The 20,186-nt window shown below is 38.4% G+C and overlaps 1 protein-coding gene across 5 annotated transcripts in view; it reads right to left on the bottom strand.

Moving 5' to 3' along the window:
- Positions 1–13,626, bottom strand: part of clip1a (CAP-GLY domain containing linker protein 1a) — an 83,510-nt gene extending 69,884 nt beyond the window's left edge. For 4 of the 5 annotated variants that reach the window (XM_051672239.1, XM_051672267.1, XM_051672257.1 and 1 more), the window contains exon 1: positions 13,462–13,625. The gene's annotated coding sequence lies outside the window, so the exon portion shown is untranslated. Of the gene's footprint in view, positions 1–13,461 lie in introns of all 5 variants that reach the window. The other variant, XR_007894709.1, reaches the window with a different exon arrangement.
- Positions 13,627–20,186: the final 6,560 nt, after the last annotated feature.

Genomic DNA, 20,186 nt, shown 5'->3' with positions numbered 1-20,186 from the left:
ATCATCAACAAAGGCTGGAGAGTATTTTGGACGCCTATAAATAACTATTAATAGAATGTGTGGAGCACCTCTTAGTACAATACTCAGATATTCAAAGGACAAGTAATCACCAAATGACATCTTTAAATAGAGCAGCTATTCCTCCACCTCCACCATTTCATTTACATTTGCTTTCAGCAATTGTACAGAGATTTAAAAGCTGTAGAGCTTATACATTTTTTTTTTTTTTTATTGCAGATGTTACTGTTAACACATCATAATTTACATCTGCATCCCAAACTTAAAATGAATGCTTACTGTCGAATGTAAATTTCAATGCACAAAAAATGCTATATTATTGGTAATTGCATGGGTGCCACCAAATTAGGTGCTGGTGCCACATTTTCAACCGGCCCTTTAAGGGCACAAATAACGATGATGTGGCCCAGGCTGAAATTGAGCTTGACACCCCTGTCTTAAGGTGTATAAATAGGCACTCCAACTTTAGAGAAACACAAAAAAATGTTTTCCTATTTTTGGACTTATACCATTGGCATATAATGCAACAATGGGTGAAGTCATCAGATTTTAGTAAAACACCTACCTATCACTGTTAAAAAAAATAAAAAAATAAAAAGTTATAATAATGATGCTGCCACCTTTCTAAGGTTATCTAGTTTAGCACAGAAATCATTGGCAAAAATTTGAATTTTGACCCCCCCCCTCCACAAAATAATGGATTTCTAAGTAAATATTAATTCATGGCATTTAATATGTTGGCTTTCATCATCATATTGTGGCTTTTTCATCATCTATTTTAGCTTTCTTCAGAAAAAACATTAATAAATTAAAACATTTCAACCAGAAGTTTCTAAATTTGGCATCGGGTATTTAGTGCCGTCATACATCAATGGGTCATATACTGAGATAATTTAACTAAGTTCTGCAAGTTGTACTTTACAGATGTAATGCAAGTGCCAAAAAACAAATCGTCAAAGCTCTCCAGGCGACATAGGACGCTTGAAAAGAGAGAGCTGGGTAAGAAATGTGCTGATCATTGGTAAATTAACTGCTCAGTCTTGTCTCACATTGGTTATGTATGTTACATGCAGTGCCACTTCCTTGTTTTAATTCCCATTTTGTAATAAATTTCAAGCATATACATAAGAGTAAGATAAAAAGGTGTTTGGAAGAAGCCGATCTAACCCAACCACATAATAAAAAAGCAATACAGCAAATAATGTAGTGAAGGTGCGCCACAACGAATGAACATATATACAAGCACAAGTAGAGGCTATAGAAGCATAACACAAAATCTTTTTGCCATTTTGAAAAGACAAATATGTGATGGCCCTAGACCTAGAACCTTACTAACATGCTCAGAACACAACATTATATATTGTTGTCTGAAACTGACCTAATTCTTGAGCCAATACTTGCACTGTGGTTGAATTTGCTGTAAATCAAAGCTTAGATTGATACCCATGTGACATGAATAAAGCTAGCACAAGCTCTTGTGCAAAGTATCACCAAATGCATGTGACGATATCACTATACATGTGCTGCAGACATTTTGTTTCTGCTGCAGAGCTGTCATGTCTTTTTGAAATGTCATGCAAATGCGACAGTCTTGATTTTGCAAAATCAAACTAAAGGACACACTAGCGGCCAAAAGTTTGGAATAATGTACAAATTTTGCTGTTTCGGAAGGAAATTCACCAAAGTGGCATTCAACTGATCACAAAGTATAGTCAGAACATTACAGATTGTAGAGCCGAGGAGGGCGGGGCCGGGTTGGAATGAGACACACCCGGTCCCCAATCAGCCTGATGGGGCGCGCGAGGGATAAAGGCAGCCGGGGACGACAGTTCGAGAGAGAGAGAATTACAGACAGCTGTGCTGTGTTTTTAGTTGTGTGTTTTTGGTTGGGTTTTTGTTTAATAAATTATTATTTAAGTTGTCAAGCCGGTTCTCGCCTCTTCCTTTCCTCAAAACCCCCTTACACAGATGTAAAAAAAAAAAAACAGCACTATCACTATTTGAAAAAAGTCATTTTTGATCAAATCTAGACAGGCCCCATTTCCGGCAGCCATCACTCCAACACCTTATCCTTGAGTAATCATGCAAAATTGCTAATTTGGTACTAGAAAATCACTTGCCATTACATCAAACACAGTTGAAAGCTATTTGGTTCATTAAATGAATCTTAACATTGTCTTTGTGTTTGTTTTTGAGTTGCCACAGTATGCAATAGACTAGCATGTTTTAAGGTCAATATTAGGTCAAAAATGGCACACAAAAAAAAGAAACGGCTTTCTCTAGAAACTTGTCAGTCAATCATTGTTTTAAGGAATGAAGGCTATACAATGCTTGAAATTGACAAAAAAAAAAAAAAACAGTCTTCAAAGACAAAGGACAACTGGCTCTAACAAGGACAGAAAGTGATGTGGAAGACCAGATGTACAACTAAACAAGAGGATAAGTACAGATTCTCTAGTTTGAGAAATAGATGCCTCACATTTCCTCAGCTGACAGCTTCATTGAATTCTACCCACTCAACACCAGTTTCATGTACAACAGTAAAGAGAAGACTCAGGGGTGCAGGCCTTATGGGAAGAATTGCAAGGAAAAAGCCACTTTTGAAACAGAAAAACAAAAAGAAAAAAGGTTAGAGTGGGCAAAGAAACACTGACATTGGACAACAGATAATTGGAAAAGTGTGTTATGGATCTTAAACCCATTGAGCTTTTGTGGGATCAGCTAGACTGTAAGGTGCGTGAGAAGTGTCCGACAAGATAGCCACTTCTATGGCAAGAGCTACAGGAAGCGTGCGGTGAAATGTCACGAGTATCTGGACAAACTGACAGCTATAATGCCATCTGTAGCAGTTTAAGAAGTTCTGAAAAAAAATTCAAATTGTAATAGTACTTTTTCATGTTATTAATGACCTGACTACATTGTGATCAATTGAATGCCACTTTGGTGAATAAAAGTACCAATTTCTTTATATAAGATCAAAATCTGTACATTATTCCAAACTTTTGGCCACCAGTATATACATTGCAACTGTAGATCGGTTCCACCCAGCATGTATACATGTCAATTGGACCACAATAGACCTCGGTGTTATGCGCATGCCCAAAAAACAGAGGTGCAGTGTGACGTGCATTTAACCCAAAACTCGAATGCATCACTAAGCATAGAAAAGCAACAGCAACAACAACACAGGGTGTGTTTCATTCAGTAGTAATCATCCCTATGCCATATTCCCTTAAAAGTTCATCCACTGTGAGAGCTTTGGAGGGCTGAATGGTGTGGGGCTCAAAAATAACGTTTATTCAGAACTCACCTTTTAAGTCATTTTTATTGGAAATTCAGTTTGAAGTGATCTTACAGTATGGCTTCTAGTATTTTTCTCCCTGTGAAGTGGCCTTTGGAGGCTGATTTATCTCTTTTTGTAATCCAGGGACACATGGTGAATGCTACAAATGTGCATATTTGGACAGATCAGACTACCACACCTGGAGTCGTGAGTTTGAATCCAGGGCGTACCAAGTGACTCCAGCCAGGCCTCCTAAGCAACCAAATTGGCCCGGTTGCTAGGGAGTCACATGAGGTAACCTCCTTGTTGTCACTATAATGTGTGGTTCTCGCTCTCAGTGGGGCGCATGGCGAGTTGGTGCCGCGGAGAATAGCGTGGGCCTCCACGGTAACACGCTAAACAAGCCACGTTATAAGATGCACGGATTGATGGGTCTCAGATGCGGAGGCACTACGCCACCACGAGGACTTAGAGCGCATTAGGAATTGGGCATTCCAAATTGGGGAGAAAAGGGGAGAAAATAAAAAAAATATCTGGATGGATCAAAAGTCTGTAAACCATTCACACCTATGACACATTTATGTGTTTCTAATAACTATTAATTTGTCCATGGACTAATCCTCCTATATGTTTGCCACTGTTACACTCATATCATTCATGTAAATGTATATTGCCCAACACCAATTGTTGTAGTAACAATAATGTTTGTTTGCAAAACAAACAGAAAAAAGAAAAACGTGCGCATTAACCCTGCGCGTGACAGCGCCAACCAGCGACCATCCATCTAAACTCAAACAGTCCATGTATGCCTACGAGAGCCCCAGCGACAACTTTGCCATCGGATTGCTCAAATCCAGTGTTTCTATACACATTTTGTGAGACAGAATTACAAACAGAAAATATCCTATAAAACAAACTCCAGCCAATAAGCGGAAAAAACACAAAAAATTTGTAATCTGCCCTGAAGGTGTGTTCCTCCACAAAACAAACTCCAGCCGCTAGCGGCGCAAAATAAAAAAAAAATTGTTTTTTAAATTTAAAAAAGGGGGCCATTCCGACAATCTTGTAACCAATTCAGAGAATTTCGCCTCCATGGAAGTGATCGATCTACGTATTACAGCAAGATCCTCCAAGTCCGCAACAACCTTCATCAGCATTGCTGACACATTCATCAATTCACACCAGATTTCTTAATAATGTCTTTCTTTAATAAATGTATATTTAAAAAAAAACTTTCATGATCTTACATGGAATATTTTCACACATTCCATCATAACATTAGGGATGCAATAAACGATTATTTTGATAATCGAGTAATCTTCGATTATTTCTTCGATTAGTCAATTTGTTGGATACATTTTTTTTTTTTTTTTTTTGCTGTATTTTATTAAATTATTATTATTTTAAACAGAAATGATAAAGGGCATACAGATTTGGTTAAATTTACAGTACTGAATTCACAATTCTATACTCTCACAAAACTTTGAACCAAGCCTGAATCATAAACTTTTTTAATTTATTATTACTACTACTTTCAGGACATATGCAAAACAGTTCCTTTCCTGCACTCGCTTCAGGGGAAGCCATCTAAAACACTTTAAAATTCTGCACATTTTGACCTCTGAGACATCGGTGTAATCTGCATGATAGCTGCACAATTGATCATTGAAATTGAAGTCGAGGTATGATGTTGCAGATGCTTAGTGAAGTTTAACGGAGACTCGCATGTGGTAAAAACACAGTTTTGCGAAATACGTGGAAATACGCGCCTGATTTTGAATTCATAACATGTATACATTATAAAACATAGAAAATAGCTGTAAAATGTTAGTTACGCACTGAAGAGAAACAACTCTTAAGCCCATCAAACAGCACAATCACTCTGCCAGCGCATCTGAAGCAGCAACTGCTCCACATTAAACTGTATGCTAATTATGATCTTCTTTTAAGTGTTTATTAAGTGCTCTTGTGTGCTGGATAACTTGGGTCATGGTTTTTTTTCGCTTCAACTTGTCTCCGCTGTTTTTCAAACGAGTCTCATCTTGCAACACATTTTCACTCGGCTGTAAAGTGATGTCACCGATGGAGCTTCTCCGTTGTCGCCAATTTCCATTATCGATAAGTTGTTGCAGCCCTACATAAAATATAATAAAAGAAGGTAATAGATGCATACTATGGCCAAGGTTAGCAGCACGCTATCATTAGCTTAGTGCCATGAATGCAGGATGTAAACATTACAAATTACACATTTTCTCCTGCATATATCTTCAAAATATAAAGTGTCTATAACAGCCTTTTTTACTGATCTCATGTGGATTCCATTCATATGAGGCTGAAAGCATTATTTTTATTGAATACGCAGCCTGAAGCAAATGACAGGTAAAGATGAAGAACTGTTTAAGTATACAGACAGCAAATACCAGTGATCGCAGAGAAAATATAGACAAACCATTAGGGCTGCACAATTAATTGGAAAACTAAATCGCGATTACGATTACGACTCTCACGATAATGTAATCATGAAAACTGATGATTACAGCATTCAAGTCTACTCCTGTTGCATTAATGGTTTCTATTTAGAAAGTGTTTTTGCAATGGTTGTGTTTCTTACCAATCCAAGACGTGTGCAAGACGTTGAGCAACGAAACGGCAATGGCCAATCAGAGATGCAGTGTGTCTACAGTACAGTACTATCAGTAATGACAACCAATCCTTGTGCGCAAGTTTTGAATAGTCTGACGTCCAGATATTTGCCTTACAATATATTTAATCTCGGTTTGCGATGGCACACGAAACATTGTGCTAAAGAAACATCACCTGACACTCGAAAAGAAGCTGTAGAACAAAGGTGAGTAATTTTTAATTATGTTCAATTCAATAAATGCCACCCTGTTTTATTTATCATAGGTAAACAACCCGCAAACGAGCAACGCGACGAAACTAAAATGATCCCTGACCATTATAATCAAGGTACAGACAGTAAGAACAACAAGTAATTTTGTTGTTTAAACAGCTATATTTATTATGAGAGCACTTGTGAGTGCAGAACAGGAGAGTTTGAATATTGTTGTGTTGCTCGATTTTTGTGTACAACTTTATAAAAATGAAAAAAAAGAAAAAAGAATAACAGTTGCATTGATGTATTAAACAAGCTATTAAGTAGCTTGTTTTGAAGTCAGCTTGTTTTGGATGTTTTGGACATAGTAAAAATCTTGAACTTCAAATTTCACAGACCATCGTCATTGTTATCGCGTCTGCTCAAATAATTTGACCCACAACCACTGTTGGTAGATTTAAATTTTAACTAATCACACAAACCTGCTGATCTTACTTTCCAAAGTGCAACCGCTGTGACAGATTTGAGGCCAGATATGATTTAACGATGATCTTATACGGACAAGATCACAAAACGGGATTTTAAATGCAGTAACTTCAATCTAAATCGGCTGTTCAGTTTGACTATTGAATATGTCAAATGTTATAATTTACTGTATGTTGGCCAATAATTTAAGCAGTAAAGACACATATTGCATGTCTGATGGTAGTTTTTGATTTTTATGCCACATCTTTCAGGCTTTGGAAGAGTGTTAAATGTGTGAGGATGTGTATACATCAACCTGTTACATGACACACAGGCATATTGACTGAAGTTAAAACTGGTTTTGTCAGTTAATAAACCACATACATTTCTTCACTGTAAACCATAGATATACCTTTATAATAACCTTTAGTAGCATTAACAAACATTATTACAGTATTTATCGCTTAAAATAAACTGCAGCCCATAACCACCTGATGTTCTGAAGAACCTGCAAGCACGGTTGCCTGCTTGGTGACATCACAGTAATTTAATCTATTAATCGTCATTAATAATCGCGATTACAATATCAAGGGCAATAATCAACAATTATGATTTTTGTCATAATCGTGCAGCCCTACAAACCCTATATTTCTTAATCATCTATTTTTTCAAGTCACGTGATGCCGTGCAAAGAGCGGACGTGTGAGTGACGAGCTCTGTGCACTTTGCTAGTTTTAATACTATTTGTGTCATAAACCGGTGAGATTCGATACACCCTGATTCTTAACTGTTCTAGGAAGACAATGTCAAAAAATTCAAAATCCTCGGGCTCTGGAGACATTAAAAGACACTTACGTGCTCAAGCTGATTCCCCACAGCGGCAGGCCGGAAGCCCGGGACTCAATTCGGACGGTGAACTGAAAGAAAACCGGCGTGAATCGATGAACGTGTCGGCAATGCTGACAAAGTTCGTTGCAGACTTGGAAGATCTTGCTGTGATATGTCGACCGATCACTTCCATGGAGACAAAATTCTCTGAGTTGGTTACAAGATTGTCGGACGTCGAGAAAATCAATTATCTGGAATAATCGGACAGAGAATTAGCTGCTAATCCGCTAGCGACCAAGGGAGCTTTGGAACGCATTTGGGAAAAACTGGAGGATTTGGAATTCCTGAGCATGAGGAAGGCAGAGATATGGTGAAATTCCTATACGAGCTCTTCCCGAGTCTGCTCAACGTAACAGGCCATAAGCTGGAAATCGAGCGAGCTCACAGGGTTCCGGCTCACAGATCCACTGAGGGAGACAGGCCCCGATCAATTCTGGCCAAATTTCTGAGATCATTCGATAAAGATCTCGTGTTACCTGTGGTGAGGACTAAAGGAAAGCTTTCTTGAAAGAACCACAGCATTTTCTTGTTCCCAGACTTTGCGAATTCAACAAGAGAGAAGCGTGAACATTTCAGGGAATGCACGAATCTCTTACAATAACGGAAGATCGCTTTTGCTCTGATGTTTCTGGCCAAACTGAGAATAGATACCAAGGATGGCTGTAGAGAATTTACATGCCCACAGCAAGCATCGACCTACATAAAAGACAATCGATTAAGTTATTTGGTGATTTTTATGTTGCCACCTAGTGGACCTGACTCACTGAACATACATTCGACTGTCCGAGGACGCTGGGAGCCTTTTTAGTTTCTTTTTGTGCTGGTTTCACCTAGCGGCTGGAGTTTGTTTTGTGTAGAATCATTTCTTTGGGACAGCTTGTGGATGAATCTGCTCGTTTTGGGTGCTTATGCCTCCTATTGGCTGGAGTTGGTTTTGATGAATATTTCTTGCAGGACATTGGAGTGAGTTTGACTGTCTGGAGAACTGAACAGCCGGTTTGCTGGTTCCGCTAGTGGCTGGAGCTTGTTTTGTGAGGGGGAGCACACCTTCGAGAAGTTAAGTGGATGAATCTACATGTTTTTTTGTGTGTGTGTTTATTCTGCTTATTGACTGGAGTTTGTTTTATAGACTATTTTTTGCTGTGTAATTCTGTCACACAAAATTTGTATAGAAGCACCGGACTTGAGCAATCCGACGGCAAAGTTGTCACAGGGAATGTCGTAGGCGTACATGGACTGTTTGAGTTTAGAGGGATGGACGTGCGAGGGGTTAATGCGCACGTTTTTCTTTTTTCTGTTTGTTTAGTTCTGGGGAAAGTTTGGGGGTTGATTGCTGCACCAATGTGGAATGTGGTCTTTATAATTTTATTTTTGACACACAATCTAATTTCTCTAATATGTCAAAATGTCAAATGTTAATATGAGTGGACTGCCTCTCTCCATGTGGAAGGTGAAGGGGTTGGGGCACCTCATAAAAAGAAGGAAGGTTATTTCTTTTCTTATACGTAAGAAATATGATATAGTGTTTCTTCAAGAAATGCATCTTTCCCCGCAGGAAGCTTAAAAATTTGGGAAGATATGGGGTGGGTATGTTTTCTTTAGTGCTGGCTCAAGAAAGAGCAGGGGAGTCATTATATTGATAAGTAAACATCTAATATATATATATATATATATATATATATATATATATATATATATATATATATATATATATATATATATATAACATTTTATTTTTTTATCTGCGTGTGTACTCGGGCTTTAGCACCAGGGATGTTTGTTGGGGGTCGGGGGGGGGAGGTTGGGGATTGGGAGGAGGGGGAAGGGATATAATGGGGTTTAAGGGGGATAATGGTTGACTCTGTATGTGAATGTTTTGCTTTGTTATGTGTCATGTTTGAGGAGCAACCAATAAAAATTTCAGTTTGAAAATCATCTATTTTTTCACAACATCTCACCTCAGTCTAAACTTCATTATTTCACTTTACACTGAGTTTATTAGGATAATGTCAAGTAAAGGAAAGCAGAGCTCACACAGTTAGAACAATCCAGGAGCAAATTGCACAATCTTCTTCCTTCGGACATCACCATAAACACAACAGATAACGTACATCTGATCTGCACCAAAATTCAAAGCGTGAAAGAATGTAAGAAATGCACGTCTGTAAAGTTTTCCATGTTTTTGTGGATGTTGTGAGTCTCGCTGTAGCCGACTTCTTCAACGCTCTACTATGACAGTAATAGACAGAACATCTACGTCACTGACATCCTTTCTTCACCTATTTGATTACGCATGGTGTCATCCATACTTGGAAAGAGAGACGAAGACTGTAGCTTCATCCTGCAGTAGTTCAACTTTAACTGTCCATGTAAATGTACTCACTTTGGTACTACAGATGAAAGGAATTTTCCTTGGTACTTCTTTGAGGTCATTTTAGTTAAAACGACAACACAGGGCATTTTATAAAGGTTTTTATATCTTACTGTTCCTTCTGGCAAACTAACTATTGTTTGCCAATATATTATGCTAACAACTTATTTTTAGACTGCTGACACACAAGCTCTACTGAAATGTTATGAGACCAACCGGTGTGCAACGTAAATAAACATCTCTTGATCCCAATGTCTTTGTCAAGTGCTCTATTCAGTCACCAGTGACACAGCTGGGTAACGGTGCAGACTTTAGTTACATACTAGGCTCATCAAATAATACAAGGTCTCATTAAAAACATACAGGCAAACAAAAAAAATATCAAATTATAGATTTATAATGGGGACTGACTACTGTACATTAAATAAAAATAGATAGGCTAGTTGCTGAAAACAAATATCCTCAACTCTTTCTCGACTCGTACACCAAATATTTTGTTTACCATAACTGTTTATGAGATGCTGGATACAGAGACCAAAACAAAAAGCAAGAAAGGTAAAATAAACAGCTGAGATATACTTCATGAGCATATCTTGAGTATGCACAGTTAGAAAATATTTAATAAAATCCTATAAAAGATGACAACCAAGAATACAAACGTACTTTACTTTCTCCATTATGCTACCTGAATTTTTAACAGAACAAGTTCGGCTTACTTACATTTAGGGATGCACAGATCTGATACCTGGATTGGTATCAGCTCCTATACTGACGTTTTTAACCGCATCAGGTATTGGTTGACGAGACCGATCCAAATCCAATACTAAGTGTTAGTAATGGGCGTTATCGTCAAGCTCAGAAAATGACATAAAAGTAGGCTTGGTTATCACCAGCCACCTCATGATACGAACTGCGATACACATGTCAGGATTCTATATATCGCAATACATCACAATATCATGATTCGCTTTCACTTTTAAATTCAATGAATTTGGGTATATTTAGGTTAAAATGTCAATTTTGCTTACATACAGAATGAAAGAAATTCTCTTTCAGCCAGTGTTGTTATTCATTATATAGTGGACCTTCTTACTTGTTAAATTACGGACTTACAGTATAAATTTTACAAATATTATTTTATCATTAGTTTTTCATCATTTTGATGACATTTTAGCTTTTTTTTTTTAAATATAGTCCATGTATTACATCAATAAACATGATGTATTGAAATTGCATATATTATATAACATATATACAGTATATTGTTACATGTTTGTTGTTTACATGCCTTTTGTACTACTTACAATATTTAGTTTGATATGTAATACGAGTGCTAAAATGGGACTGTCTCTTTAAGACCTGTGGTAGGGACTTTGACAGTGTATGTTTAGTCAAATGGCTTCTTTACAGCATCCATACTATGTGTGATTAGAATTAAATGATTCTTTTGTTGTTTTTGATAAATAACTTACTGTAGAGAACAGAAAGGATATTAAAAGAGACTTTTAATCTCTAGTTTTGGACTCACATAACACAGAAAGAGAAACTTTTACTCTCAACATGCAGTGAAAAGATCTTGGTGCTGAACTTCTTCGCCACTACACCACTCAAACACTGGTGAGTGAAATCTAAAAAATTACCAGCCAGTGGATAATCACAGACATTTTTTGTAGCATATGGGAAGCATGTACGCACATATGATTGATGGGGATTGCAGATAGAAAGAAGGGGCGATTTTGCCATTTTAAGAATCAACATTGCGATCGTACAAATGAAGATTAAGTAGAAAATCTATATTTATGCCCAGCCCTGGATCCAAATGCGTGAGAGAGGTCCAGCATGTCTGTGAGAGAAACTGTGAATCCTGCAGGACCAGTTTCAGTCTATTTCATGCCTCACAGAAGCATCTCAGACTGCAATGAAAATATCACAATATCACGATACATGGAGCTAAGTATCGATACAATATCGTAAGAAAAAGTATCGCGATATATTGATATTTGATTGTATCAACACAGCCCTACATAAAAGTACCATAAAATGAGCCTTAAAATAGTCCATATGACTCATGCATTTTCTTCAAAGTTTCGTGAAGACATACGATAGTTTTGTGAATCGCAAAAAGGCTGCGTTTAAGAAATAAATATATAGTTTGTGTGTGCTGCGTGCTACAGAATGAATGAGCACTGCTCAGTTGTGTCACACACTCACAGCATGCACTGGGGCTTGTGCGTTTCTAATATGTAGTAATAATAATAATAATAAGGATAATTATTATTAATAATAATTGTAATATTTTACAAGTAACTAACAATAATATTTAAGTTGACTGGGTTCTAAAAAATAACATATTGAAAAGCAGACTGATATCCTATCAAAACTAAAGTGAACAAACAAAGATATCTGAAACCATTAAAGTCAAGATACAAGTTAAATGCACATAAAAAAAATGTGTAGAGAACTGGGTTGTTTTCTACTGCAGACTTCCACTGGAATTACTGTTAAATTTGCTGCTGCATTATCCAGTAGACTAGTTAGCAATTAACTTTTTCTTAATAGGCTACACGTTTTATCTAATTGTATTTTGTTTTCTCCATTTTACAATCATATAATAATGTGTATTTAGAGGTTTGTGAAACTTTACATATAAAATAGTACTTCCGGTCAGTTCCACAGTGAGCTATAGATATTCTAAACGGATCAAGGAAAAACAACACAGGTATCGGATCGGGAGAGAAAACATGGTATCAGTGCTAAAAGACTTTGGCCTACGTCAAATTGTGTATTTATTGAAATCAAGTGGAGATATTTTGCAGATGTATCGACAGAATGAAACTTGCCCTTACTCAAAAGTACTTCAAAGACAATCCTGACATGCTAAAGAGACTACTCAGTCTAATGAACAACCAGTTTGTTTTAGTTTCGCATAAAACCAACTGCAGCATGTGATCACATCTGGATTATGGAGCTGCAAAATTTGAGCCGAATTATATATTGACCCTAGACTAAGCTTGGTTTGGAATTTTAACCAAATACAATTAGGACCTCAACTGCAGGACAGGATATTATTTACAAAACGTACAGTTTTTGAAAACGAATGCTTAGCTTGAAAGTTCAAATGCGTAGCTGACATGAGTTAGCTTTTTCAAAATCGTTTTTATAAAAGTTAGAAACTCACAAACTAAACCATGACGTCACTAAGTTGCTTAACTTAGGCAATAATATTTTACTTCAGTTTCATAAGACTTTTCCCCTAAAAATTCAGTCCGAATGACGACTTTCCGCAATGTCATATCTCGCCTGGCTAATCGAACCTAAACAGAAAGCTGCAGTCAATAAACCCGCACTGCTAGACAACACACATCCATGATCCACGTATTCTGATCGAAATAGCGCCTTCTATTTACAATCCCCAGAAGCTGATGAGGGCGCACGTACAATCCGGAGGCGTTATTAAAGAGAGGTTTAAGGTTACTGGCGAGGGCCGAGGCACAACCTGTTTTAGACGGGAAATTCTGACTTAACTTCCAACGCGGGTAAAAAAGCGGTTTCCTGGTGATCCACGGAACAGAACACGTAATCCACTAATCGTGTACTCACCTGCTCTCTCCCACCGTGCAGTGCTCTGAACAACGAAGAGATGAATTCCGCCGAATTCTCTCTAATCCACTTGGCTTGACTGCCGCGTGGGTTTAGGTTAAGGATTTAACCGGGTGCGTTAAAGCACCCACTTCAGCAGTGACACGAGTGGCGTAATGACGTCTACTCTGCCTCTGTCTCTGCCCCGCCTAAGGACCACGGAAGCCCTTAGGAGGCGGGAACATGAAAAAGAAAACGTGAACCCCACTGTATTTGAAACAGTGAGGGTCTAACAATATAATTCCCCTTTACATGAATGTCTGAAATACTTCATTCTGATTGTTTTTGTATAACGGTAATGACCGCAAAAATGTAAGCTATAATCGAATTGATTCCTTCGTAGGTGGAGTAGTTTCACATCTCATTTATCACCCTGCCTGCACCCTCTTTCTTCTCAAATAATAAAGTCATTTCAACTTCCATTCTTTTAAAGGAATAGTTTCCATTTCTAAGTCGTTCCAACCCCATATTAATTTTCTTTATTTCATGGAATACAAAAGGAGAAACTTTGAAGAATGTACTGGTCATTTTTTCCCCATGCAACAGACCTTTTTCACAGACTGTGATAACGCATTTCCGCCTTATTTAGCAGAGAAAATCTAGCAAACCTTTTACATTTCCAATTTAAATTATTTAGTGTAAATGTATAAAATGTCTGTTATATTACCCTGATTTTTAAAAACTATTTACAGCAGCTGCAATAGGGTTTCTAATACAGATGCTAAGGGAGTGACAATTTCTCATTGTAATCCACCGTTCTCTATTTTATTTATTTTTTCCTTTTGTGGAAAGTCGTAGAAACTTGATAATTAATTTTTTTCTGTTCAAGTAAATCGGTAAGCAAAAATTATATTTGCTGTGGACTCCCATTCTCTGCTCTAAAAGTTTACCCTGAATAGTATACTTCCATGTTCCAAAAGTAATCTGGAAAAAGGTCTATTGGGGAACTGTAGCTTTAAAGCTTCAAAAAGGATGCAAAAGCACCATAAAAGTAGTCCATGCAATTTGTATGCTATAGGTATTTCTCTTTAAGTGAGCGACATTTAAAGGTGCTATATGGAGGTCACGTGACGCCATGCAAGAAGCAGACGTGTGAGCGACGAGCTCAGCGCACTTTGCTAAATCTTTTATTATTTTCATGTTATAATCTGGTGAAATTTGATACACATTTGCTCTTTGAGGCAAAACATGGCAAAGAAGTCAAAATCCTAGGGCTCTGGAGACACTTACGTGTTCAGGATGAAAGCCCAGACAGGCCTACAGACCGGGGACTCGATTTGGATGGCACGGCGGGAGAGGAGATCCAGCGTCAGTTGTCCAACATGTCGATGATGTTGACGAAGATTCTTGCTGTAATACGTCGATCGATCACGGCGATGGAAATAAAATTCTCTGAGTTGGGTACAAGAGTGTCTGATGTTTAAAAACTAATCAATTTTCTGGAATCTTCGGAGAGTGAATTATCCGCTAATCCAGCCGCGACCAAAGCTGATTTGGAACATCTCCTTGAAAAGCTTGAAGACCTTGAAAATAGAAACCGCAGGAATAACATACGAATTGTTGGAATTCCTGAGCATGAGGAGGGCAGAGATATGGTGAAATTCCTGGAGGAGCTCTTCCCGAGTCCGCTCGACATATCAGGCCACAAGCTGGAAATTGAGCGAGCTCACAGATCTGCTGAGGGAGATAGGCCCAGATCGATTCTGGCCAGATTTCTGAGATCATCTGATAAAGATCTTGTGTTGCGCCAGGCGAGGAGCAAAGGGAAGCTTTCTTGGAAGAACCATAATATTTTCTTTTTCCCGGACTTTGCGAGTTCGACAAGAGAGAAACGCGATCGGTTCAAGGAATGTAAGAAACTCTTACATCAGAAAAAGATCTCGTTTGCTCTGATGTTTCCTGCCAAACTGAGAATAGAAACGAAAAACGGTCGCAAAGTATTCACATGTCCAAATCTGGCAATGTCTTTTATAGAATCAATGACTGAGTAAACCATTGGATGTTTCTTATGTGAGTGGGCCTGACTCGCTGTACCTAACTCTTGAGGAAGCTGGGTGAAATTTTGGGTTTTTTGCGTTGGCTCCGCCGTGCGGCTGGAGCTTGTTTTGTGAATAACACTTTTCCTTAAAGAAACTTTTGCATTGATGGAAGATTACATTTGCATTGAAGTTCCCGGCCAGTTTGAGAGTGGACACTACGGATGACGGCAAAATATTTACATGTGCACACAAAGGATGTCTTTTATAAAGCTGACGGACTGTGTAAGTCATGGTATTTACTTTTATGCAGCCTCCGAGTGAATTGACTCGACCATCCGGGGATCCGGGATGCCGGTTTTGTTTCTTTTTGTACTGGTTCCGCCTAGCGGCTGGAGCTTGTTCTGTTGAATAACACTCATTTGGAACAGCTGTGGATTAATCTGTTCGTTCTTCGTGCTTATTCCTCCTGCTGGCTGTAGTTTTGTTTTGAGTTTTTTTAATTTTTTTTTTACGGGACATTGGAAAGATTACGTCATCCGATGAACTCATAACAGCTGGCTCACTGAACATTCATTTGTCTGTCCGAGGAATCTGAACGGTTTTATATCAGCTGGAATTTGTTTTGTGGAAGATCACATCCTTGAGACAGTTCTGTGAATGAATCTACACATTTTTTGTGTTCATTCTTCCTATTAACTGGGTTTATTCACAAAGTATTTTCTGTTATGTAATTTTGCCTCACAAATTTGTGAGGCAAAATTGAGCAATCCGATGGCAAAGTTGTCGTGGTGACTCGTGTGCGTTCATGGACCTTTTGAGTTTAGAGGGATTGTCGCCGGTTGGCGCTGTCGTGCGCGGGGTTAGTGCGCACGTTTTTCTTTTTTCTGTTTGTTTTGTTTGGGGGGATGTTCGGGGGTTGATTGTTTCACTAATGGGGAATATGGTCTCCATAATTTTGTTTTTCCACACACAGTTTATTTTTTTTATTATATCAATATGTCAGTTGTTAATATGAGTGTACTATCTCTCTCCACATGGAATGTGAAGGGTTGGGGCACCCCATAAAAAGAAGGAAGGTTATTACTTTTCTTAAACGTAAGAAATATGATATAGTGTTTCTTCAAGAAACACATCTCTCCCCGCAGGAAGCTGAAAAATTTGGGAAGATATGGGGTGGACATGTTTTCTTTAGTGTTGGCTCAAGTAAGAGCAAGGGAGTCATTATATTGATTAATAAACATTTACAATTCAAATTTCTCAAACAGATTAAAGATAAATTAGGAAGAGTAATTATTGTTTTAGCTGAAATTCAAGGGCAAAGGTTGATTTTGGCTAATATTTACGCACCTAACGTTGATGATCAGGGCTTTTTTGTAGATCTTGAAGGGATGTTGCAAACCACTGGCACCCCTCATGATATAATATTGGGAGGAGACTTTAATCTTTTGATGGATTCAGTCCTTGATCATAGTGAAGCTAAAGTGTGTAAACCCCCTAGAGCAACATTGACGCTTCACAGGAAGTGTAAAAATCTTGGTCTTTCGGATATTTGGAGACTTTTGAACCCATCTGGTAGGGACTATACATTTTTTTTCATCAGTCCATAAGATTTATTCTAGAATAGATTTTTTTTTGATATCCAAATCCCTCATTTCATCTGTTGTTGATTGCTCAATTGGAAACATTTTAGTCTCGGATCATGCTCTGGTGAGTTTAGAGGTGATGCCACATATAGAGAAAAAGAAATCATATAGTTGGCGCCTTAATGTATCCCTTTTACAAAATCCTGATTTCCAACAAATGTTAAAGACTGAAATCAGTGTTTATATGCAGACCAACTGGTCCTCAGTATCCTCTGTGGGCGTGGCTTGGGAGGCACTTAAAGCGGTTCTTAGAAGCCGGATCATACAGTATGCCTCATTCATCAAAAAATCCAATGCACGAGAACTTGTGGAGTTGGAAGGAAATATTAAAAGTGCAGAGGCAGAGCTGAAGCACCGTATGTCATCTGATGGCCTCAGAGAATTGACCCAATTGAAATATAGATATAATACTATTCTGTCGCGGAAAGTAGAGTTTTGGTTATTCAGGGCAAGACAGTCATACTTTGAGTCGGGTGACAAAGCAGGGAAGCTTTTGGCTAGATATATAAAGCAGAGAGAGTCTCTTTCTATCATTCCCTCAGTGAAATCTGCTGGTGGTGAAATATTTACCTCGGCCATTGATATTAATAATGCTTTTAAAGAATTCTATATTGATCTTTATAGTTCCACGTCTTCATCTACTGATGAAGATATTAGAAACTTTGTGGAACCATTAGATCTTCCTAAACTGACGACTGAGCAAAAAAACTCTCTTGATTCTGAGATAACCTTGGAGGAGCATAACGAGGTAATTAAGTCCCTACCTACTGGCAAAGCTCCGGGGCCAGATGGTTTTGCCGCAGAATTTTTTAGATCCTATGCTACAGAACTGGCTCCACTTTTGTTAGAAGTTTATACTGAATCATTAAAGAAGGGAAAACTTCCTCCAACCATGACACAAGCCCGGATCAGTCTGATTCTTAAAAAGGACAAAGATCCAAGTGAGTGTAAAAGTTACCGTCCAATCTCCCTGATCCAACTAGATGTAAAAATATTGTAAAAAAGTTTGGCTAACCGATTAAGTAAGGTTATGACATCTCTTATACATATAGATCAGGTGGGGTTTATTCAGGGCCGCAGCTCTTCTGATAACATCAGGCGTCTCATCAGTATCATGTGGTCAGTGGCGAATGAACAATCTCCGGTCGCTGCTATCTCACTTTACTCCGAAAAGGCATTTGATATGGTACAATGGGATTATCTTTTTAAGATTTTGGAAATGTATGGGTTCGGGAGTACATTTATTGGTTGGATTAAGTTACTTTATAGACACCCTGTAGCAGCGGTACAAACAAATGGATTAATTTCAGATTATTTTACTCTGGATAGGGGCACTCGACAGGGTTGCCCACTTTCCCTGTTATTGTTCTGTCTTGCCCTGGAACCATTAGCAGCTGCGATAAGAAAGGAGGATGATTTTCCAGGGGTGACAGCGGAAGGTGCGGCGCATAAGCTTCTGCTTTTCGCAGATGATATTTTATTATTTGTCTCTGAACCTACTAGATCTATGCCTTGCCTCCACAGAATTATTAATTCCTTTTCCAAGTTCTCAGGATACAAAGTCAATTGGTCTAAATCCAAAGCTTTGGCGCTGACAGCGTACTGCCCAGAAATGGCTTTCCAGCCGGGCACCTTCCAGTGGCCCAAACAGGGCATTAAGTATTTGGGGATTTTATTCCCAGCAAATTTGTCTGATTTAGTTAGTGTTAATTTTGACCCTTTAATAAAAAGATTTTCGAGCGATGTCAGCAGGTGGGCTTCATTACATTTATGGATGATTGGGAAGGTTAATGTTATTAAAATGAATTGTATTCCAAAATTCAACTACCTGCTTCAGTCTCTCCCTGTAGATGTCCCCCTCTCTTATTTCAAGCAATTTGATAGCATAGCGAAGTCCTTTATTTGGAATGGTAAGCGCCCCAGGTTAAATTTCAATAAGTTACATAGGCCAATTGACAAAGGAGAGCTAGGCCTACCCAAGATCTTGTTTTATTATTGTGCGTTCGGTCTTAGACATTTGGCTCATTGGTCGCTTCCACCTGAGAGAGCCCCTCCCTGGTTTTGTATTGAAAAGGAAGTTCTTGCTCCTATCTCGCCACTGCATAGCCTTTCGATTAAACTAGCCGGAGAGGTTAAGTCGCATCCCTTTATTTTGCATTTGCACTCGATATGGACAAAAGTGCCCAGAGTGTTTAATTCTGATATTTATTTAAATGTTGCCTCGAGCATATGGCAGAACCCTAAACTATGTATTAATAAGTCCCCTTTTTGTTGGTCAGATTGGATTGTGAGGGGGGTTAATGCACTTGGTGACCTATATGAGGGTGGAGAATTGAGATCTTTTGAAAATTTGGTTCAACATTTTGGCATTCCCAGATCTCAGTTTTATAAGTATTTACAGCTTCGCCAACTACTCTGCACTATTTTTGGGAGTGGCACGCACCCCCCTAAAGCGGCAGGTGCTTTGGGAGAGGTGATTGCTGCTTTTGGAAAAGGCCATGAAGCATCAGTGTATTACTCTCTACTAATTCAGAGTCTGGGGGATGGAGCCTTGACTTCTCTCAAGAGAGTATGGGAAAAAGATTTGAATTTGGTATTGGAGGATGGAGTGTGGACTAAGATTCTTAAAAATGTCAAGTCTGTATCTAGAGATGCAAGGGTTCGCCTTTTGCAATTTAAGATTTTACATAGATTTTATTGGACCCCCTCTAGATTATATAGGCTTGGTCTTAAAGACACACCCACTTGCTGGCGATGCCAGTCAGAAGTTGGAGACACTACCCATGTCTATTGGGGGTGTGTTAAGATCCAGGAGTTTTGGTTGAGGGTTAAGAGGTATTTGTGCGACGTTTTGAACACTCAGGTTTTGCTTTGTCCCAGACTCTGTATTTTGGGTGATGGAGCGGTCATGCATTTAGGGGACAATCATATAAAAAACTGGGTTATGACCAGTCTCATGATCGGCAGGCAAGTAATTTTAAGGGGTTGGAAGTCAAATGGAGCACCCTCTTTTTCGGTGTGGTGTGTGGAAATGGGGAGGGTAGCTGCATTTGAAGAGGCGGTA

The sequence above is a fragment of the Myxocyprinus asiaticus genome, chromosome 3, assembly GCF_019703515.2.
Source record: "Myxocyprinus asiaticus isolate MX2 ecotype Aquarium Trade chromosome 3, UBuf_Myxa_2, whole genome shotgun sequence".
In the NCBI taxonomy this organism is placed as follows: Eukaryota; Metazoa; Chordata; class Actinopteri; order Cypriniformes; family Catostomidae; genus Myxocyprinus; species Myxocyprinus asiaticus.
Note: the sequence above shows the minus strand (reverse complement) of the source record. Positions and strands in the feature narration are given on the sequence as shown.